This window comes from Pseudorca crassidens, chromosome 1 (assembly GCF_039906515.1).
Source record: "Pseudorca crassidens isolate mPseCra1 chromosome 1, mPseCra1.hap1, whole genome shotgun sequence".
In the NCBI taxonomy this organism is placed as follows: domain Eukaryota; kingdom Metazoa; phylum Chordata; class Mammalia; order Artiodactyla; family Delphinidae; genus Pseudorca; species Pseudorca crassidens.
In genome coordinates, this window is record NC_090296.1 from 35,682,575 (window position 1) to 35,707,119 (window position 24,545).

Sequence of the window (24,545 nt, forward strand, 5' to 3'; positions counted from 1 at the left end):
ATTTTTATAGCTAATTAATATTCCACTGTGTATATATATATACCACATCACCTTAAACCAATTGTCTGTTGATGGGCACCTGGGTGGTTTCCATGTCTTGGCTATTGTAAATAGTGCTGCTATAAACATTGGAGTGCATACAGATTTTTGAATTAGAGTTTCCAACTTTTCTGGATATATGCCCAGGAGTGGAATTGGTGGATTATATATGGAAGCTCTATTTTTAGTTTTTAAGGAAACTTCATACTTTTTTCCATAGTGGCTGCACCAATTTACTTTCATACCAACAGTGTATGAGGGTTCCCTTGTCTCCACACCCTCTCCAGCATATATTATTTGATGATAGCCATTCTGACTAGAGTGAAGTGGTATCTCATGGTTTTCACTTGCATTTCTCTAATAAGCAATGCTAAGCATCTCTTCATGTGTCTCTTGGCCATGTGTATGTCTTCTTTGGAGAAAGGTCTATTTAGCTCTTCTGTTCATTTTTCGATTAGCTTTTTTTATTGTTGTTGCTCTGTACTAGCTTATTTAAGTGATTGTCAATTCTTTTTATAAATTTGCCATTCCTATTGTGATATTCCCTTTCCTAGAGATTCATGCTTCTCTATTTAGAGAAGACCTTTCAATATTTCTTTTAGGGTACATTTACTATTGCTGTCTTCTTTTAGTTTTTGTTTGTCTGAGAAATTCTTTTTTTTTTAAACTTTTTATTTTATACTGGAGTATAGCCAATTAACAATGTTGTAATAGTTTCAGGTGCATAGCAAAGGGACTCAGCAATACATATACATGTATCCATTCTCCCCCCAAACTCCCCTTCCACCCAGGCTGCCACATAACATTAAACAGAGCTCCCTGTGCTACACAGTAAGTCCTTGTTGGTTATCCATTTTAAATATAGCAGTGTGTACATGTCAATCCCAAGCTCCCTAATTATCCCTTCCCCTCATCCTTCCCCCCCCCGCATAACCATAAGCTCCTTCTCTAAGTCTGTGAGTCTGTTTCTGTTCTGTAAATAGGTTCATTTGTACCATTTCTTTTTAGACTCCTTATATAAGGGGTATCATAGGATATTTCTCTTTCTCTGTATGACTTACTTCACTCAGTATGACAATCTCTAGGTCCATCCATGTTGCTGCAAATGGCATTATTTCATTCTTTTTAATGGCTGAGTAATATTCCATTGTATATATGTACCACATCTTCTTTATCCATTCCTCTGTCGATATATTTAGGTTGCTTCCATGTACTGGCTATTGTGAATAGTGCTGCAATGAACATTGGGGTGCATGTATCCTTTCAGATCATGTTTTTCTCTGGATAAATGCCCAGGAGTGGGATTACAAAGTCATATGGTACCTCTATTTTTATTTTTTAAAGGAACCTCCATACTGTTCTCCATAGTAGCTGTACCAATTTACATTCCCAGCAACAGTGTAGGAGGATTCCCTTCTCTCCACACCTTCTCCAGCATTTATTGTTTGTAGACTTTTTGATGATAGCCATTTTGACTGGTGTGAGGTGATATTTCATTGTAATTTTGATTTGCATTTCTCTATTAATTAGTGATGCTGAACATCTTTTCATGTGCCTCTTGGCCAGCTGTATGTCTTTGGAGAAATGTCTATTTATGTCTTCTGCCCATTTTTTGATTGGGTTGTTTGATGATATTAAGTCTCATAAGCTGTTTGTAAACTTTGGAGACCAATCTCTTATTGGTCACATCATTTGCAAATATTTTCTCTTAATCTGTCGTTTGTCTTTTCGTTTTGTTTATGGTTTTCTTTGCTGTGCAAAAGCTTTTGAGTTTAATTAGGTCCTACTTGTTTCCTTTTGTTTTTATTTCCATTATTATGGGAGAAGGATCGAAAAAGATATTCCTGTGATTTATGTCAAAGAGTGCTTTGCCTATGCCTTCCTCTAGGAGTTTTACAGTGTCTGGTCTCACATTTAGGTCTTTAATCCATTTTGAGCTTATTTTTGAGAATGGTGTTAAAGAATGATCTTGTCTGAGAAATTCTTTACCTCTCCTTCTATTGTAAATGATAATCTGTTGGGCAGATTATCTTAGGCTGCAGGCTTTTCCCTTTCAGGACTTTGAATATATCATGTCATTCCCTTCTGCCCTGCGAAGTTTCTGCAGAAAAATCAACTGATAGCCTTATGGGAGTTCCTTTGTAATTGACTCTTTGTTTTTTTCTTGCTGCCTTTAGAATCCTCTCTTTAACTTTTGCCATTTTAATTATGATGTCTTGGTGTGGGTTTGTCTGGATTCATCTTGTTTGGTATCCTCTGTGCTTCCTGTACCTGGACATCTGTTTCCTTCTTTAGGTTTGGGAAGTTTTCAGCCATAATTTCTTCAAATACTTTTTTTTTTTTTTTTTTGCGGTACGCGGGCCTCTCACTGTTGCGGTCTCTCCCGTTGCGGAGCACAGGCTCTGGACGCGCAGGCTCAGAGGCCATGGCTCACGGGCCCAGTCACTCTGCAGCGTGTGTGATCTTCCCGGACCAGGGCACGAACCCATGTCCCCTGCATCGACTGGCAGACTCTCAACCACTGCGCCACCAGGGAAGCCCTCAAATACGTTTTTAATCCCCCCTTCACCTTTTGGAACCCCTATCATGGGTAGGGTGTCACACTTTATATTATCCCATAGATCTCACATGTTAATTTTTTTTTCATGTTTCTGTCTGCTGTTCTGATTGGGTGATTTCCATTATTCTATCTTCCAGATCACTTATTTGTTCTTCTGTGTTATTTATTCTGTTATTCAGTGCTTCTAGATTGGTTTTTATTTTGGCAATTGAGTTTTCTAATTTTGATTGGTTCCTCTTTATAGTTTCTAGTTCCTTGTTATAATAACCTGCATTTCTATTGATAATCTTTCTTAATTTCTTTAGTATTTTTATTACCTCCTTTTTGAACTCGGGGTCTTGTAGACTGGTGAGACATTTCATTATTTGTTCTTTCAGGGGATTTCTCTTGTTTTAATTGGGATTAATTCCTCTGCTTTTTCATTTTACTTAACTTTCTCTGTCTCTATGAATTTAGGAAAAGCAGTTATCTACTGTGATCTTGAAGGGGTGTTTTTATGTGGGAGCGTCCCTGTGTAGACTGTGTGAGTCCAATATTTTTGATGCAAGGGGTGTTTTTGGTATGGATGCCAGCCACGTTTTTCCTCAGAGTGTGCTTGCCATTATTCCCTTGATAGGGGGTGTGATTGGTGTTATGGTTTTCAGAGCCTGCACTGGATGTTAGGTGGGGCCTCCTCTCTGCTCACAGCCCTGTGGAGGGCAGGGTCTGCTTCCCAGTTGGAGTAGAACTCCTGAGGGTTGGGTTTTATAAGGTTCCACTGCCTTTAAGTGCATGATTTGTCCCAAAGGAGGTGAGTGCTGAAGCAAGTGAGGCCCATGTGGTCACAGCAAACCTATCTGCTGCCCGTGCAGGCATCTGTGGTTTTGCCTAGAAGCAGCCCAAGGTTGCATCCCTTTCTCTGTTGTGTTCATCCCAGACCTGGTGCTAGGCTGGTGCTGGGGGCCAGGGTGCTGTCACTGCAGGAATTGAGTTGGTTATGCTGTGGCCTGGGACCTGGGTTGCTTCTGTGGCAGGCCTCTCCCAAGACCTGTCACCCCAGATCTGGCTCCAAGTACTGGTGTAGGATGAGCAGAACTGGTGTGCTCCTGCTGGAAAATTAACCACTTGTGTACTCCTCCCCAGAGGCTGTCAACCCGAGACGTGAATTTCTGTGGTGCCACCTGGTGTGTGCACCAACAAACTCTGTGGTTGCTTAACCCACACCCACCCACCTGAGTGTTAACTGTGGCTCTGATTCAGGACCTGTGGCCTGTCCCTGTGCACACACTGACAATAGGCTCTGAGATTTGGTCTGGACTATGCCCCCAAGGCCTCCAGGCTGTCTCCATGCACCTAGACTGAGTCCTCTCCCAGGGCCCTTCCCTCTGAGATTCAGTACCTAGCCTCTGTGCATACTAGTAACCCTGGCTGGTGCAGGTTTTGGGCTAGGAAGTGTAGCAAGATGGCAGCTGTCAGCGTAGATCTCTCTCTATCCTGATTGCTATCAAGCCAGCATGAGTTCACTCCTTGCAAGCAGAGTCCTGGCCCCATCAGCCCCTCTGTGTATCCTGGCAGTCATCCCAGCAGGCAATGGGGCTCCCCAGGGCAAGGGGCTGCCCACGTAGGCCTTCCCTCCATCACAGATCCCTCCCAGTGGCGATGATCCCATCCTGATCCCTTTTTTCCCCCATCCTACCCATTTACATGGCTATCTTTCTTGAAGCTTTCATTGTATAAGAGATCTTCTGCTAGTTTCCAGTTGGTTTTCTGTGAGAATTCTTCCACATGTAGGTGTACTTTTGATGTGTCTGTGGGTGGAGGTGGGCTCCACATCCTCCTACTCCACCATCTTGATCCTCTCCAATAAGTTTCTGCTTGTTTTATAGTGTTTCTGTGGAGGGGTGGGAGCTTGAAGCTCTAACACTAGCTGTTCTACTATCCACTATTAATTCTAAATAGATATGCTATATTACATAAGAAATTTGCCAAGGTAAAACAGTGTGTTACCTTTAGCATGATCTCTGTCTCATACCCAAAGATGATTTTTCAGAGTAAAAACTGTGAATATTTTCCAGTTTTCCTTTTATTCTACATTTCCACAGTACAGTTCCACTAATAAACAATACCAAAACTTTCCAAACACAAATAACTAGGCATGAATTCTGTTGGTTTGAAAGTGAATCCAACATGCTGTAAAGTTTTATTTAATAACTCTATGCATTTATTACATGGTCTTATTGCCATCATTCTTAAATTAGCTCATGTGAGACCCTGAATTAAAGATAAAAAGATACTCTCAAAACACTTTTTAGCTATTGTATTTTTCAGTTCTAAAATTTTCATTTGGTTCTTTTTAATAGTCTCTATTTTAGGGCTAAGATTTCATGTCTCTTCATTAATTACAAGCATGTTTTCTTTAATCACTGAGCCTAGATATAGTAGCTGCTTTAACAATCTTTGTCTGTTAATGCCAATAGCTGGGTCATCTTGGGGTTAATATCAGTTGATTGCCCTCTTGAAAATGGGTCACATTTTTTTATTTCTTTGTATGTTAAATAATTTTGGATTGCATCCTGTACATGATTGAATGATATGTTGAAGAGATACTAAGTTTTGTTATATTATTCTGAAGAACGTGGATTTCTTTCTATTTCAAGAAGCAGATGACTTGGGTAGACCTAACTGAAAACTGTCTGTTCTGCAGTGGACGGCAATCCAAAATTTAATTCAATTCCTTTAGCCTTAGCTGTGCTGACAATAGTTTACTCATGGTTCAGATGTCAGCCAGAGATCTAGGGAGCTTTTTTACAGAATTTGAGGCGCCTCTCTTTGGCTCTATCTTTTCCAGGATTTCCCCACTCACTTTTCTTTTTATATTCTTTTCCATTATGGTTTATTACATGATATTAAATATAGTTCCCTGTGCTATACAGTAGGACCTTGTGGTTTATTTTATATACAGTAGTTTGTATCTGCTAATCCCAAACTCCGAATTTATCCCTCCCCCACCCTCTTTCCCTTTTAGTAATCATAAGTTTGTTTTCTATATCAGTGAGTCTGTTTCTGTTTTGTAAATAAGTTCATTTGTATCATATTTTAGGTTCCACATATAATTGATGTCATATGGTATTTGTTTTTCTCTTTCTGACTGACGTTACTTAGTATGATAATCTCTAGGTCCATCCATGTAATGCTGCAAATAGCGTTATCTCATTCTTTTTATGGTTGAGTAGTATTCCACTGTGTATATGTACATCATCTTCTTTATCCATTCATCTGTCAAAGGACATTTAGGTTGTTTCCATGTCTTGGCTTGTGAATAGTGCTGCTATGAACATAAGGGTGCACGTATCTCTTTGAAGTGTAGTTTTGTCTGGATATACGCTCAGGAGTGGGATTACTGGATCATACGGCAACTCTATTTTTAGTTTTTGAGGATCCGCCATGCTGTTTTCCACAGTGGCTACACCAATTTACATTCCGACCAACAGTGTAGCTGGGTTCCCTTTTCTCCACACTCTCTCCAGCATTTGTTATTTGTAGATTTTAAGGATGGCCATTCTGACCAGTGTGATGTAGTACCCCCATCACTTTAAAGCAGCTGTGGCTGCCCAAACTCTGTTTTTCCAGCCAGTAAGCCTACAGATTTCAGCTGCCAGCTAGGCCAAACTGGGGCCTATTCTGGGGTTAAGTGTTATAAAAATGGAATACTCAACTAGTGCCTTCTTCCAAATGTCAGAATCTACTTGCTCTTGGTCACTCTCCAGTGCTTTCAGGTAGTTATGGGGTTTTTTTGGTCCAGACTTTATAACTGTTATTTATGAAAACAACAGGGGCTTCTAATAGGGGGCTTCTAATAGGAACTACTATGCTATACTGGAATAGAGCTTCCTCTCAAAGCAGTTTAAATGCTTATTATTTTATTTATCAATAAAATTTAATGCCACCTCTATGGGTCTGGCATTTAAAGTCATTCTACTCACTGCTGTAGAATAGGCAATATGAAAAAAAAAGAAATGGCTATGTGAGAGAAGTTTGATTACACGCATCATCTGTTATACAATTACAAACTAGGTTCTAGAAATGACCGTTGGTGAAAAAAATAAATGTTTTGTATTTTAACCTGTTCCTATTTTTGTACCACTTTTAATTTTTGGGTGCCAAATAAGAACAGTCTTAGTGATTTTCATGATTCTAAACATACATGCTTACTGAAAAAAAGACAAAAATAATTCAATCAAAATAAAGAAGTATAAAGAATTGAAAATCACCAACATTTTACCAGAGATAAATACAAATTTCCATATATAAACACACACACCTGTGCTATTAACTTGATTTTTCAGTTTGACAATATATCATTAGTAAGTTCACTAAAATGATTTTTAAATCTACATAAAATAGTCTATATATTTTAATTTAAAAACCCTATGGATAAATATTTTTGCTGCTTTTAGTTTTTCACATCTATAAACAACACTATTTACCTTTATAAGTTTTCTAACTGTGAGCCATTGGGGTAGAAGAAAAGGTAATAGAAAGGGAACAGGCTTGGAGGCAAGACAGACCTGGGTGCCTGTTTCAGTTCTAGTCGATTTGCTAGCTTTATGTCCATAGGCAAGTTAGTGAAATTCTTTGAAAGCTGGACCACTGTTAAGAGGAGTAAGGTAAGCAAGGACATGAAAAACATCTACTATAATTCTGGGTACACAACAGGAACTTAAAAAATAAGTGCCTGTTTGTATGTGCATGGATGCACATACACACACAATATAAAACTATTAAGAAAGCAAAGATACTTGGTCAAAGCACATTTTTTTTAAGTATTTGAAATTTTGGTTTAATTTGCAACCTAAATGCAGAAGAGATTTATTTTGTTTCATTTTCATTTTAATACATCTCTACTGGAGTATAATTGCTTTACAATGTTGTGTTAGTTTCTGCTGTACAACAAAGTGAATCAGCTATATGCATACATATATCCCCATATCCCCTCCCTCTTGAGCCTCCCTCTCACCCTCCCTATTCCAGCCCTCTAGGAGGTCACAAAGCATGGAGGTGATCTCCCTGTGCTATGCAGCAGCTTCCTACTAGCTATCTATTTTACATTTAGTAGTGTATATATGTCAATGCTACTCTCTCACTACACCCCAGCCTCCCCTTCCCCACCATGTCCTCAAGTCTGTTCTCAACGTCTGCATCTTTATTCCTGCCCTACCACTAGGTTCATCAGTACCATTTTTCTAGGCTCCATATATATGTGTTAGCATACGGTATTTGTTTTTCTCTTTCTGACTTACTTCACTCTGTATGACAGACTCTAGGCCCATCCACCTCATTACAAATAACTCAATTTCATTCCTTTTATGGCTGAGTAATATTGCATTGTATACATGTGCCACATCTTTATCCATTCATCTGTCGATGGACATTTAGGTTGTTTCCATGGATTAAACCACATTATTTATTACTGACTTATGCATATACCAAAATTTTCTGTGAGAATCCATCTTCATATTCAAATTTTATAATGAGTAGGACATAAAAGAATTTTTTAAATTACATCACCTTCTTTCAAACGTCAATGATATGCCTCTGACAAAGTTTTGTATATGATGTGGTTCTCCTTTGAACATTTTATTCCAGGCTGAATATAGCTAGGTAAATAATTGGGCATAGATAACACCTATTATTTAATTAATTTAATGCTATTTAAAAATCTCCTTAACAAAAGTTATCTCAAAACAATTTTATTCACTGATATTTAGCCATGTGTGGAATATAAAAGGTCTGATTTTCAGTAACTTTAATAGTAATAACCATCACTATGGTTTAGTTTTCAATAAGAATATCAGTGGCAAAAAATATTTTTAAGATGTTACAATATAATTTATATGTTTATTAGTAAAGAAGAGCAGAGGAAATTCATTTTAGTAAGGTTAAATATAGTATTTGGATGGAATTTTTGCCAAGACCTCTGTGTAAAGATATTAATAATAATTAGTAAGAGGAACAATAAAACACTGATCTATCTACAGGCAGCGAAAAAATAGAAGAGAGGTAGGCTTAAACTATCTTTTCAAAGAGAGCCAAGAACAACTCATTTTACCAGATCAGATTGTTCTGATATTGAGAGGAAAATTACATTGCACAATGGTAATGCAAGGTCTGTTTTTTTTTTTTCCCCCTTAAGGGACTAAATGATCAGAAATATGGTAGAGAGAAAACTTACAGCAATATAATATTTGTAATATTTTAAATAAATACTTTTTTTCATCATTCCTCTGGGATGCCCTTATCCTGAGGAGAATGTAACATAGAAAAAGGTGCTCTCAATTAAGTGAATAGTACCAGAAAAGAAGAGAGATGAAAATCATCAACACTGAACAAACCAGACAAAAACACTAAATTAATTGCATTGGGAAGTGAATAAATTCCCAGTTTTAGATTCTTACCTATATGCCTTAAGGACCCCCAACATTCATTAGTTCTCCCAAATATGATTTTTCCTTTTAATTCCTGACCTCAGGGATTGGCACTATCTTCCATGACATTGTCTAAGCTAAAAACCTGAATCAGTCTATTTCTACTCCTCACTTCTCAAGTCTACTTGGATCATATCACATAGGTGCCATTTACTGTGTGCTCACTATGTACCAGGCACTGTGCTAAGTACTTTATAAACATTTCATCCTCAAAATAACAACAGCAGGTTTTGTAATCCAACAAAGGCTGGTTTGTTCTATCCATATTTTTAGGAAAACACAGAATGGTTAAGATACAGGCATGGTCACAATCCAATTAAGATACAGAGTCTGTTTTATTAACCACTGTGATGTACCTCCCATATTTTCCATTACTGTTGGAAAGACATGAGCCTTGCCTTTATCATCATTCATCTAGATTGGTATAGAGCATCTTAAGTATTCTGCCCCTATACCTCCTTCCAATCCATTTGCTAAGGATAGCAAATCCTCTGAAATATACCTGAAAAAATGTCTCTTTTCTAAATCTTCAAGTTTCCCTCCCTAAGACATACAAATCATTTACAATGTGACTCCAGCAACTTAACATTCCATTGTCATCTCCTAAAGTTATTCTTAATAATCCCTTGACTTTAGACAAACTTGCATTTCTCAAAAACACTGTTTAGGGCTTCCCTGATGGCACATTGGTTAAGAATCCCCCTGCCAATGCAGGGGATATGGGTTCGATCCCTGGTCTGGGAAGATCCCACATACTGTGGAGCAACTAAGCCCGTGCGCCACAACTACTGAGCCTGCGCTCTACAGCTCGTGAGCCACAACTACTGAAGCCCATGCGCCTAGAGCCTGTGCTCCACAAAGAAGAGAAACCGCCGTGATGAGAAGCCCGCGCACCGCAATGAAGTGTAGCCCCCACTCGCCACAACTAGAGAAAGCCCACGTGCAGCAACGAAGACCCAACGCTGCCAAAATAAATAAATAAATTTATTTTAAAAACCAACTGTTTATTCATATATAGTGTCTTTGCTCACTTTTTTTTTTTTTTTTTTTTGCTTTAGAAGCCCTTCTCATCATATTCTTCATGAAGAATTCCTTTACCCTCTAAGCCAAAATTAGTCACTGTCCCCTCTGTGCTCTAAAAGTTTTAGTATACATATTTAACATAAAAATTACATTTTATAATGAATAAGACTGTCTCTTGCACAAGACATTGAAATCTTCAGGATCATTCATTTAATCAACAAATATTTCTTCACTAATTATAACTGAAAAGGTTGACAAGCTGACTTATATAAAAATTTGGAATTTCTATTTGTCAGAGACACTTTTAAGAGAGTAAAAAGGGAAGCAACAGACTGCGAGAATAAATGTGTAATACACATATCAAAGGACTCATCCAGAACACATAGGTAATGCCTACTATAAAGAAGAAAAAGACAGCTAACCTAACTTTTAAAACACAAAACACACGAACAGTCATTTCACAAAAGAGGATATCCAAATTATATGAAAATATGCTCAATATCATTAGTTATTTATTGGAGAAATACATATATTGGAAACATTTTTGGTCACAATTCTCTGAAATAATTAAATGAAAAAAGACTGACAATACAAAATGTTAGTGAGAATGTGAAGTTAAGTGGAGTTCTCCTAAAATGCTAAAGAGAATATAAATGCATACATGTACTTGGGAAAACTGCAGAATCTAGTGAAATTATTCATTTATATACCCTACGATCCAGTATCTCTAGGTCACATCTAGCTTGTCTATTAGGTGGATATCTAATGAGATTATGTGTATATATGTGCACCAAAAGACATGTTCAAGACTGTTTATTGCAGCATTATTCATAACAGCCCCTAACTGGAAACAACCCAAATATCCTTCATCAAAAGAATGGATAACTAAATTGTACATTTAATAAAACAAAAAGCACAGCAATTATTCATTGCTATAAAGTTTGATACAGGTAAAGATAATTCATGGTGACAGAAATCAGATAGTAATTACCTTTGAGGAAGAGGGAAGGTGTAGTGATTGGAAGGGGGCATAGGGAGATTTCTGGGATGCTGGTGATACTGTATTTCTTTAGCTGTGGGTTACTCAGATGTGTTCTCTTTGTGATAATTTAACAAGCTTTACACTTACGATTTGTGACTTTTATGTACAACTCATATAGAATATTATACTTCATTAAAAAGTTTGTTTTAGGAAACAGAACTGAAACAAGAGCTATGAACCTGGATGAGATAACCAAGTGAGTTTAAGTACAGAAGAAACAAATGCTAAATAATTATTGAATAAATAAAAGGGCAAATGAGAGATTTAAGAATAACAATCCAATTAAGAGAAGGGGTATCAAAAAGTAACAAATATTGGCTTCCCTGGTGGCGCAGTGGTTGAGAATCTGCCTGCTAATGCAGGGGACACGGGTTCAAGCCCTGGTCTAGGAGGATCCCACATGCCGCGGAGCAACTAGGCCCGTGAGCCACAACTACTGAGCCTGCGTGTCTGGAGCCTATGCTCTGCAACAAGAGAGGCCGCGATAGTGAGAGGCCCGCGCACCGCGATTAAGAGTGGCCCCCACCTGCCACAACTAGAGAAAGCCCTCACACAGAAACGAAGACCCAACGCAGCAAAAATAAATAAATTAATAAACTCCTATTTCCAACATCTTCTAAAATAAAACAAAGTAACAAATATTGAAGTAAACATTTCCTCAATGGGTCTGCTGTATTCACGTAGAAAGATTGGGTGAATGATGTTTTGTATCTAAGCTACTACTAATTCTCATTACCATAAAAGAATCCAGAATCTGGGCTTGAACCTGGCTCCACCACTACTTGCTGTGTGACCTTGGACAAATCACTTAATGATCTTTGCTTCATTTTCCTCACTTATGAATAGTAACAATAATAGTACCCACCTCATATGTTTGTTATGAGGATTAAAATGAGTTAGTAGTTTTTAAGCAATTACCACAGTGCCTGATACGCTGAACATTAAACAAACAAACAAAACACAATCCTGGCAAAAGGATGTGACTTTGTGATTTCACTTTACTGAAGTTCATTTAAATCAATCAACTGAAAAACTACTAGATATAATAACAATGTTTCCTAGCAATAATCAGTTAAAAATATAATGCCAGAGTTCTGCTTTTGGGCAGAATGCAGTAGATCATAGCACGTCAATACTTACATACCATAATGAGTAGACAATCAAATAATTACAAAAATCCTACTTTGTAAAAGACACTGAAAAGCTACAGAACCAATAAATTAGACAAAATAAGATTTTAGAAATGGGGAAACTTTTCTAAGTTAAACTGATAATCTGTAGCTTTTCTTACCCACCGCACCCATCTACACTGGGGATATTTGCTGATTTTGGTCACAGGGCTGACCATCAGCTTTTCCAGGCAGAGATCCTCTGCTGGGAGGAAAAGAAACCAGAAAGCATTTAGACATTTAGAAACTGGAAACTTGAATAGACTTAAACACATGGCTGTTTTTTCCTTTGGAACAATTGTGGATTGCAGTGTTGTACATAAGCCTGCAAAGCTAGACAAAAAGCTTATGAAAGGCAGAGTGAAATCCTTTGCATTCTTCATGGTGCTTAAGAAAGAAAGATCTGCTGGGGAAGGCTGACCAAAGAACAATGAAAGTTTCCACTTCAAGATACCTGCCAGTTTTTGAGGCTTATATTGGTTAGGCTGGAGGCAAGAGAGCTAGGCTGGAACCTAAGACTATCAAAGCTAAATCTCCTATTGTAACAGGAAGAAAGGGATGAAAACCCACTATATTCTCAACTCAGCTCTAACCCAGCAAAATTCTTGACTGAATTGGAGTGATCACTTTCTCATATTTTCTACCGATCAGTAGAAAGGGAGACAGTATGATGGATGGTAAATCAGCTATAACCAATATGACTGTTTTACACAGGAAATATATTTATAAAAATTACTTGGTACGTAAGAAAATACGGCACAATATTAAAAAGAAAACACAGATGAAAAACCCCACAAGAGATCCATGGGGAGTTTGCAGACAAGAATTTTAAAGTAAACTATGATTAATATATTCAAGAAAATAGAAGAGAGATAAATAAAACAGAAAAAATGATGGAAAATTACACCAGGAAATGGAATCTATAAAAAATTAAATGGACATACTAGGACATAAAACTTACAATATCTGAAATTTAGATCTAAATGAGTAGGTTTATTAGGATTGAAGAATGTAAACACAGGTCAAAAGGAAAAATGCAGCAGAACACAGAATATTAAATTCAAAGACAAATAAACAAAAAAGTAAAAACTGATGTAGAGAAAGTAAAAAGAATGAACAAACAGGACAAAACAAATATGTGAGACATTCTCAAAAGGATAGATATATATATATTAACTAAATACTATATATGTTTTAGAGCTATTTCCTTAGTGATTGCTCTAGGGTTTACTATATGTATCTTATCAAAATCTACTTTAGAGTTTATTAACTTAATTTCATGAGATATAGAACCATTACTCCTACATAGTTCTAGTCTCTCATCTTTCCTTTTTGTGCTATTGTTATCCACGTTACATATATATATATATGTTTTTGTACATACAAATACATCATGCATCAAATTCAACAATTTGCTATAATTAAGATTTTATATAATTGATGTTTATTGAAGAAGCCAAGAAAAGTAAGAGGGCAAGTAAATAGTTATAGAGTTTTTGATATTAACTTTCTTATTTACTATTTCTGGTTCTATTTGTTCCTGTGGTTCAAGATTTCATCTGGTGTTATATACTTACTCTAATGCAGCTTTGCTCTCCAACACACCTTCTTTGTTTTGTTATTTTCAAATATATTACATTTCTATATATTATTGGCTCAGCAAAAAAGTTGTATATGTATTGTCTTATACAATTGCTTTTCAAATCAGTAATGAGAGGAAAGGACAAAGAACATTCATCTATAATGTCTTTTATAACTACATAATTACCTTTACCAGTGCTCTTTCTGTGTGTGCATTTACTTTATGTGGCCACTTGTCTTCGGCCTGAAGAATTTTCGTCAGTATTTATTGCAAGGTGAATCTGTTAGCAATAAATTCTCTCAGTTTTTGTTTACCTGGGAGTGTATTTCATCTTCAGTTTTGAAAGATAGTTTTCCTGGATACAAGATCCTTGGTTTGTTGACAGGTTTTTTTTTCTTTCAGTACTTTGAATGTGTCATACTACTGGCCTCCATTTTTATTGATGTTAAGTCAGATGTTAATTTTATCAAGTTCACTTCTTTTTGGTGAAAACTTTTTATAACTTTTATAAAACTTTTTATCTTTGTCTTTTGGCACTTTTACTATGATGTGTGGTATGAAACAAAAGTTTGTGTCCCACCAAAATTCCTATGTTGAAACTGTAATCACAATGTGATGGTATTTGGTAGGTGTGAGGTCTTTAGGAGGTAATTAGGTCATGAAGGTGAATTCGTTATGAATGGAATTAATGCCCTTATAACAAAAGGCCAGGGAGCTAGCTAGCTCTCTTTCTCATGTGAGGAATGGGAAGAAAGCTGTCTGCAACCCAGAGAAGGTCCTCATAAGAACCTGACCATACTGACACCATTACCACGGACTTCTAGCCTCCAGAACTGTGAAAAATAACTTTTGTCGTATATGAGCCCTTTGTTATAGCAGCCTGAACTTACTAAAACCAGGTGCGTGGGTATGGATCTATTTTAGTTTATCTTATCTGGAATTGGTGGAGCTTCTTGGATGTGTACATTAATGTTTACAATTAAATTTGGCAAATTTTCAGCCATTATTTTTTGACATATTTTTTGTGCTCTTTTATCTCCTTGTACTCCCATTACCATATGCTGGTGTGCTTAATGGTGTTTCACCTTTGTCTGAGGTTCTGATCATTTGCCTGTCTTTAAGTCTGCTGTCAACTCAGAACAGTTGTTGAGTGAGCCCCACTAGCAAATCTTCCATTTCATTTATTATACTTGCAACTGCAGAATTTTCATTTGGTTCTTTTAAAAAATAATTTATATTTCTATTGATAGTCTCTATTTCATGAGACACTGTCATCATGGCTTCTTTCCTTCTTTCAATATGGCTTCCTAGAAGATTTGTTTCTTTTTCTAAAAACGTATTTAAATAGACTGCTTTGAAATCTGTTAAATTCAATATCTAGGACCTCTCACAGGCAGTTTCCGTTGTTTGCTTTGTTTCTTGTGTATGGTCACACTCTCCTATTCTTTGTGTGTCTTAAAATACTTGTTGAAAATTGGACATGTTATATAATATATTGTAGCAACCTGGGATACTGACACCCTTCCCTCTCTTCAGAGCTTTGTTGTTTATTTATTTGTTTACTGAAATCAGCTAGGCTACTTTAAAAAGACTATTTCCACCCTGTATGAAACTTCTGATATTGCTCCTCAGAGGGTACAGCCAAGGCATACACAAAGTCACCTTGGGAAGACAGTGGTTTTAGTAGGGGTTTCTTCAACTGCCTCTTTTCTTTCCTTGACCTGTTAAGCTTTTTGCCTCTTTGCTGGCACATCCAGCTGTTATGCTCCACTAATGATACTACTGTGATGAACAATGCCTGGGGACATACGTTGCTCCACAGTTTGATCAATTAAATTCAGACAGGGTAGATTTTCATTTCATCTTTGAGGTTTGTTCTGATCCAAGGATTCTTTTTAGCTGACTTTCTCCCAGGTTCAGCCTGATAAACTAATTTAGCTTCTTGCTCTTTTAGAGAGATTATCAGCCTACTCTGAATTGTTTACCACCAAAATATCCATTGTTTTTGAGAGTGACCTTAGGCTTGAACTTCCCCATATTGTTTCAAATAAGGTCTTTCCTTTGGGAATAGCTTAAGAGTAATATATTCTTATGGACTACCCTGGATAAAATCTATAAGCCACTGTTCCAAGTGCTGTGTAGCCTTTGGTCTGCTTGGGCTGCCTCTCCTAATGTGGATGTTCTGCCCTATGAGCAAGCTGGAGTGAGGATGATGAGGCCTCCAGTATTCTCAGTGTGCTGCATCAGGACTCTAGCTACCCTCCTATGAATGGGGGCTGGGTAAAGGAAGGGAGCCCCTGACTTTCGACTGCATTCATCAGGAATCTAACCTCTGCAATTCAGAGTTGGAGGCATGAGAAATGATGAAGGCCTGCCCATCTTGGAGAGATACCATAACCCTTAATTGGGAGCTGAGGGGAGAGGAAGCCCCATACTCGATGCCACATCTACCCAGAGTGAAATTTCCATCAAGATGAGGAGGGGTTACTCCTACACTGTTGGTGGGAATGCAAATTGATGCAGCCACTATGGAAAACAGTATGGAGGTTCCTCAGAAAACTAAAAATAAAATTACCATATGATCCAGCAATCCTACTCTGGACAAAACTATAATCCAAAAAGATACATGCACCCCTAAGTTCACAGCAGCACTATTCACAATAGCCAAGATGTGGAAACAACCTAAATGTCCATCAACAGATGAATGGATAAAGAAGATGTGGTATATATATACAATGGACTACTACTCAGTCATAAAAAAGAACAAAATAATGCCATTTGAAGCAACATGGATGCAACTAGAGATTACCATACTAAGTGAAGTCAGAAAAAGAAAGACAAATACCATATGATATCACTTATATGTGGAATCTAAAATATGGCACAAATGAACCTATTCTACAAAACAGAAACAGACAGACATAGAGATAAGACTTGTGGCTGCCAAGGGGAAGAGGGGGAGAGAGAGGGATGGACTGGTAATTTGGGGTTGGTAGATACAAACCATTATTACATTTAGAATGGATAAACAACACAGTCCTACTGTGTAGCACAGGAAACTATATCCAATCTCCTGGGATAAACCATAATAGAAAAGGATATTTAAAAAAGAATGCATATATGCATAAAACTGAGTCACTCTGCTGTACAGCATAGATTGGCACAACACTGTAAACTATACTTCAGTTAAAAAAAAAGATGAGGAGGGGTTAAAATAAAAATAAAAGAGAGAAAGCATTCCATTTATAGTAGGAAACAAAAAATAGGACATAAACTCTTTGCCTAACCATAGGTCTTGAACATTTGTCCTTTTATTCTTTTAACAGCTTTTGTTTTATATTTAAATCTATAATCCATTTTGAGTTAATTTTTATATAAGAGGTATAAAATGGGTGAGGTTAATTTTTTTGCTTATGGATGCCCAACTATTCCAGCATCATTTGTTGAAAAGGTTATCCACTGAAGTACTTTTGTAGCTTTATTAAACATCAAATGGACATATTTGTGTGAGTCTACTTACTGGTTATACATTCTGTTTCATTGATATTATCTATCTATCTGCCAATACTACACTATCTTGATTACTGTAGCTAACAGTAAACCTTATCATTGGGTAGAGCTAGTCCTTCCCTTTATTCTTTTTCGAAATTGTTTTAGCTATTCTAGAACCTATGCCTTTCCATATAATTTTAAAATAAATTTATGTAATTGTATGTCATAAAAAAAACTTGTTGGGTATTTTAATAGAAAGTGCATAAACCTATATGTCAATTTGGAGAACAATGACACCCTTACTATGTTTAATCTTTCCATCCATGAACATGGTATGTCTGTCCATTTCTTTAAGTGTCCTTTTATTTCTTCAGCATTTTGTAGTTTTAAATATACAGATATGTGTGTTCTTAAGTGCGACCTATTTAATTTTATTTGAAGTAATTGTAAATGGTATTGTTTTAAATTTCAGCTTCCTACTGTTGTAATTATATAAAAATCAAATTGACCTTTTTGATGTTGATCTTATATCCCCCAAATTAACTGAACTGACTTATTAGCTGCAGTTTTTCTCTAGATACTTTTTTCTACATAGACAATCATGTGATCTGCAAATAGGGAGTTTTATTTCTTACTTTCCAATCTTTGTGCCTTTTAATACGTTTTCTTGCCTTCCTGTGCTACTGAGAACTTCTAGTGCTCGGTTGGAGGAAAGTAGTGAGAGCGGACAACATTGCTTTTTTCCTGATCTTAAGAGGAAGGCACTCATTCTTTCACCATTAAGTATATTGTTAGCTCTAATTTTTTGTAGATGTTCTATATCAAGTTCAGGAGGTTTCCCCCCACCCCATTCCTATTTTGTTAAGAGGTTTTTCAAGAACGGGTTTTAGGTTTTGTCAAACACCTTTTCTGCATCAATTGATATGACCATATAATTTTTCTTTTTTAGCTTGTAGATATGATAGATTACATTGATTGTTTTTCCAATGTTGAACAAGTTTTTACCTCAAATAAATCCCACTTAGTAGTAGTGTATAATAATTTTTTATACATTGTTGGATTTGATTTGGTAATATTTAGTAGAGGATTTTAAGTTCATAAGAGATCTTGGTCTACAGTTTTCATTTTTGTAGTGTCTTTTTCTGATTTTAGTATCAATGTAATACTAGCCTCATAAAACAAGGTGGGAAATGACTCAGTAAAGCTGAGTAAAATAGATATTAATTCTTCTTTAATGTGTGATAGAATTCTCCCATGAAACCATCCAGGACTGGAGCTTTATTAGGAGCTTTTTCATTACAAATTTAATTTCTTTAATGGTTATACAACTATGCAGATTGCCTATGTCATTGTGGTTAGTTTTGGTAGTATGTGGGTTTTGAGGAAGTGGTCCGTTTCTTCTAAGTTGTCCAATTTATGAGTATAGTTTTTCAAAGCCCTTTCTAATTATCCTTTTAATGACTAGAAGATACGCAGTGATAGTCTTTGTCCTATCCTAATATAGGTGATCGTGTCTTCTTTAGTTTCGTTAGTCTAGTAAGAGGTTTACTAATTTTACTGAGTTTTTAAAAAACCAGCTTTTTATTTGATTTTCCCCTGTCGTTTTAATGTTCCCAATTTCACTGATTCCAATTCTTAAGTATCTCCTGTCTTCTTCTTGCTCTGACTATATCTGGCTCTTATTTTTCTAGTTTCTTGAGGAAGAAATATAGATTAGTGACTTGAGAGCTTTCCTCTTCCCTAAAAATTAGTGTTTTCATGGTATATCTTTTTCTATCCTTTTACTTTCAACCTACCTATGTCATTGTTTTTCAAATGAGTTTCTTGAGAATGGCATATGTTGGATCATTTCTAAAAATCCATTACATCAATTTCTGTCTTTTAATTGGTATATTTAGATTATTTATTTAAGGTAATTGTTGATATCTCAGGATTTAAATCTGCCATTTTATTATTTATCTTATGCTTGTATCTTCTGTTTCTCTTTTCATGCCTTATTGTGGATTACTTGAGCACTTTTTAGGATTCCATCTTAACTTACAGTGTTTTTGAGTACACAATTTTAAATACTTTAGTGGTTGCTTGGTGTTTCAATATACAGATGTAACTTAAAACAGTCTACTGGTATTGGCGTTTTATCATTTCAAGTGAAATACTGAAACTCTACTTCCACTTAGGCACCTTTACCCTCCCACATTTTAAATATGATTATGTTCATTATTTACTTTACACACATTGTGCACCACATCATTTGGTGTTATAATTTTTGCTTCAACCTTCAAATGTGATTTAAGAAAATCATAAAAAAAGATCAGCTAATCTATTTACCCATTCTGCTGTTGTTCCTCCTTTCTAAATTTTCAAGCCTTTTTCTCGTATCATTTCCTTTCTCTTTAGAGAATTTATTTACCCATTCTTTCAGGATAGGTTTCCTAGTGACAAATTCTTTTATTTTTCTTTTGTCTGAGTATCTGCTTCCCATTCATTCCTGAAGGATAATTTGACTGGATGTAGACTTTGTGACGGGTAGTTCTTTCTTTCAGCACTTGAAAAATGTTGTGCCGCTTCCTTCTGGTGTCACTGCCCACCCTGCCACCACACCCCCCGGCCCACCTTCAGTGTTTCATATTGGAGACGGTACTTTTCAATTCTGTAACTTCCATTTGGTTCCTTTTTGTAATTTCTATTTTCTTCATTTGTTTCAAGAGAATTACTAATAGCTTGTTGAAGCATTTTTATGACTGTTGCTTTAAAATCCTTGTCAGATAATTCCAACATGTGATTATTCTTCATACTGGTGTCTGTTCACTGTTTTCTTCTCATTCAAGTTGTGATTTTCACTGATCTTGGTATGATGAGTGACTTTTGACTGTTCCCAGGACGTTCTGGATATTATGAGACTCTGAATCCTATTTAATCTTTTTAAGATGTCCTCTTGTTGACTTGTAGTATAAGGGCCATATGTTCAGCTTCTTGCTGGGTCCCACTGACACCACTCTGGCAGAAGTGAAGCACTGATTCCCACTGCCTCATTGAAGACAATAAGGTAGAAGTTTAACTCTTCTCTTAACCTTGCTGAAACCTTTCTGGTGAAAGTGGTGCATCACCTTGCTCCACATTGTTGTTAGTATGAGATATTCAGCTCCCTGCTGGACCCTGAGAGGGGAAGGGAAGTAGAAGGTTGACTCATACTGAGAGTGCAGTAACATCTCCACTGATGTTGATGTATATGAGGGTGGAGTGTCATCTCCCTTAAAGGCCTCATTAACACAGTAAAGGGGGGGTGAAGTAGAGTGATGACTAGTCCTATCTTGCACTGCCTCTTGGTCTAACTTCTGCTGGGTTGGGGGAGTCTCGGCTCATCACTGGACCCTACTGACACTACCCTGCAGGAGCAATCAGAGCATAACCTGTTTCTACTGGGCTGGTGATAGAATATCAACTCCCTACTTGGTCCCCACTACCATATTCTGGCAGGGAAATCAGAGAACTGTCTACCCTGCTATGTGAGAGATGGAAGAATAGCTACCTGATCACCCCACCAACACCACTGGCAGAGGGGATTCAGAGATCTGCCACCTGCTTCTGTCAGGTGGCAGGGGTGAAGTGGAAGATCAGCTCCCTTCTTGGCTCTGCTGAAACTCTGGGGAAGTTAAGTAGTTTTCTCATTGGCATTTGGCTGGAGTAGGGAGGGTATGCCAAAAAAGGCTTTCTGTTCTGTTAGTCCACCCTTGTCTTGGGTCCCTTGGCAAGAGGGAACAGGCTTTTCTACGTGCTTTTCTTCTCTGCCTGTTGGCGGTTCCAGGTTGGAGGCTGGGTAAAATGGGAGACAAAAAGAAACCCAGGTAACTCAGTGCCATGTCATTCCTCAAGTCCTGAAGTCCTAAGGCAGTCTGATTTCTTCTTCCTACCTTTCAGAGTCCTTCTATGCTTGTTTATTTTTTAATATAAACAAACAAAAGTCCAGGGATTTTTAATTGTGAGAGGAAAGATTTTGGCAGAACAGGGCTACTCCACCTTGGTTAGAACCAAAAGTCTTCTCAGTAGGAACACTTTTGAACTTGACAAACTCAGTGTAATATCTGGAGCAATTAATTCATGAGCCAACAGAATAAAAAAGAAAAGCAACATACAACCTTTCCTACTATACAAAGAAAGCACTATAATCATAATAGTATGGTGCTAGCAAAGGAACAGATAAACAGATCAATGAAACAACAGTTCAGGAAAAGAGAGATTTGTGTATGTGTATGTGTGTGTCTAGGCATATGAAAATTTAATATATGGTACATGAGGCAATTCAAACCATAGGGGGAAAAGATGGGTTTTTCAATAAATTGGGCTGGGGAAATAGATACATTTGGAAAATATTATGAAAGTTTAGTCATCTCATTTGTAAATAAAAACAAATTTACACCAATATAAATTACAAATATATTAAAGAGTTAATACTTAAATATATCTATTTTAAATAAATTCAGCCAAGTGGCAGTATAAATTGGCTTAACTACCTTGGAAAACAGTTTGATTTCATCCAGAAAATATACATTACTAAAACTCAGGAATCCCATTCCTCAGTATATATTTCAGGGAAACTCTTACACAGGATATTTTTATAAGAATTTTATAGCATCATTTTTCATAATAGTTCCAAATGGAAATAAGTTGAATATCCTTCAACAGAAGGATGTCTCAATAATTTGTGGCACAATGCACTATTTTATAGCAAAAAATAAAACAAAAAAATAAACCAAAAACAACCCCCCCAAAAACCTTAGCTATAGACAACAACCTGATGAATCTCACAGTATTGAAAAAAAGAAGCAAGGCACAATAGATTGAATACAATGCGACTCAATTCATACAAAGTTCAAAGAGAAACAAAAATAAATTGTAATATTTAAGGATGTATATACATATATAGTAAAACTAAATAAAAGAAAGGAACTGATAATGATAAAAATTCAGGGTATTGGGTGGAAGAGATGGTTGTGATTGGGCTAGGAATGTATTTGCTCTTTATCCCTTAAGGCTTTGGCCAAGCAGCCATTCAATATGAGGTGATTTACGGTAAATTATAAATGTATGCTTAATTCAAACTGTGTATGAACTAAATAATGATTTCTGGTGCTAGAAACATTGTGAAAGATTACCACATCTGACAAAAACTGAATTATGCTTCATCAACCAATCATATCTTTTTAATAGTAAATGTAAACATGCATATTTATTTATACATAGTATACTACAAAGAGTATATTTCAAATTTAGACTCAATTGTACTATTTAGGTAATTTAAAATTACTCATATACTAGCCAAATAAAATAAACATTACAACCAGATGTTTCAAATTTCCTCCAATCAAAACAAAAAGATATCAGCTGAAAATACTAATGGTGCCAAAAAATGTTGAAATATTTTATGACTGTTTTTCTTCCAACACTTTTGAAAGGAAGAATCAATTTCACATTTTTTTATGCCTCAGGCCTCAAACTCTCTAAAGCTGTTTTAGATACAGTAACTGATGGAAAATAATCACTATTACATGTCATCCATGAATCATGTTTTTTTTTCAAGGAATCTCTTGAGGAGTAACTGTTAAAATTCTATAATTAAAAAGAAAACACGGGCTTCCCTGGTGGCGCAGTGGTTGAGAGTCTGCCTGCTGATGCAGGGGACACGGGTTCGTGCCCCGGTCCAGGAAGATCCCACATGCCGCGGAGCGGCTGGGTCCGTGAGCCATGGCCGCTGAGCCTGCGCGTCCGGAGCCTGTGCTCCGCAACGGGAGAGGCCACAACAGTGAGAGGCCCGCGTACCGAAAAAAAAAAAAAAAAAAACAATGAAAAACACTACTCCTTTAGAGAAAAGTCACTACTAAAAAATTGAAAACATTTCTGCTAATTAATTAAACTAATAAAAGAGTATATTTATCCTCTGTTTCTAGGATGGGCCTTCCCCAAGGCAACAGTTTGGGGAAGCCACTATTATGGCTACTATTATGATCTCATATAGCTCTTTTAGGCAATTCCACTAACTAGCATGGCCTCAGCTAACTTTTGCATAATGACAAATCTCAGTATCAACTGAAAGACAGAATTATCTTTCTTTTGAGTTACAAGCTGATTTACCCAATGGCTTAGTGGATATATGGTTATCTAAAAGGAACCTCAAATTCAATAAGTCCAAAACTTACCCTATTTCCTCTCAAACTTATTCCTTGTTTTGTATCTCCTCTTTAGGTTAACAGCAACACAATCTACTCAGATTCCCAAGGCAGAAACCTAGGTCAACCTTTCCATCTTCCCTTAAATATCCAATAAATCACCAAATATTGTTGATTCTATTTTCTTAAATAATATTTCTTGAATCTGAGGCTTTTTTCTTCAGCCTCACTGCCACTGCTTTAGTTCAAGTTTCAATCGTTGCCTATATTCCTGCAATCTGGTCTCCTTCTTTATAGATGGAACCTCTTCTCCACTGAAATAATTTTTCTCACTCATCAAAGAAAAACCTAATAAAATCACCAACCTGATTATGCCACTTTCCTTCTTAAAATCACATAATGGCACTCCATAGTTTTCAGTTTAAAATCCAAATTTCTTAAAATGGCATAAAGGCCCAATGAAAATCCTACATCTCAACAATCTTTATTTTACACGTGTGATCTATCTGGTGTCATATTATCTCCTATTTATGCATTCACAAGTGCCTCTGCTTCTGTACAGAATTCCAATTTGCTTAGTACACCTCTTGGAAAGATTTTGCTGATTTATCTTTTTTGAATGACCAAGTGTCCTTCCTTCCTATGTATTTCATAGAATACTTTGTTTACCTTTATCACTTAACACATATTGCAACTGTAATATAAGACAGAGCACCTTTAAGCACCACAAAAAATTAATTTCAACAAGCTCACCTTTATTAATTCCCATTTTATTTTCTGAAAAATGAGAGATATGGATTAGACATAAGATTCCTCTCAGCCAAACTACTTTATGAATTTATGTCAAGTTGGAAAGAGTCTCTTGACACTCCTTTTTCCCCTCACTTGCTGCTAGAATACAATCATGGTATTAATTACTGGTGTTGTCCACACAGAACACCTGAGATACTGAAAGTAACAGTATAGAACATAAACATGAATTTAACTTATTTAAAAATAATGTAACCAAG

The 24,545-nt window shown here is 36.4% G+C and overlaps 1 protein-coding gene across 12 annotated transcripts in view; it reads right to left on the reverse strand.

The window, feature by feature from the left end:
- Positions 1–24,545, reverse strand: part of GPHN (gephyrin) — a 626,350-nt gene that overhangs the window by 384,997 nt on the left and 216,808 nt on the right. The gene's annotated exons all lie outside the window — the stretch shown is intronic.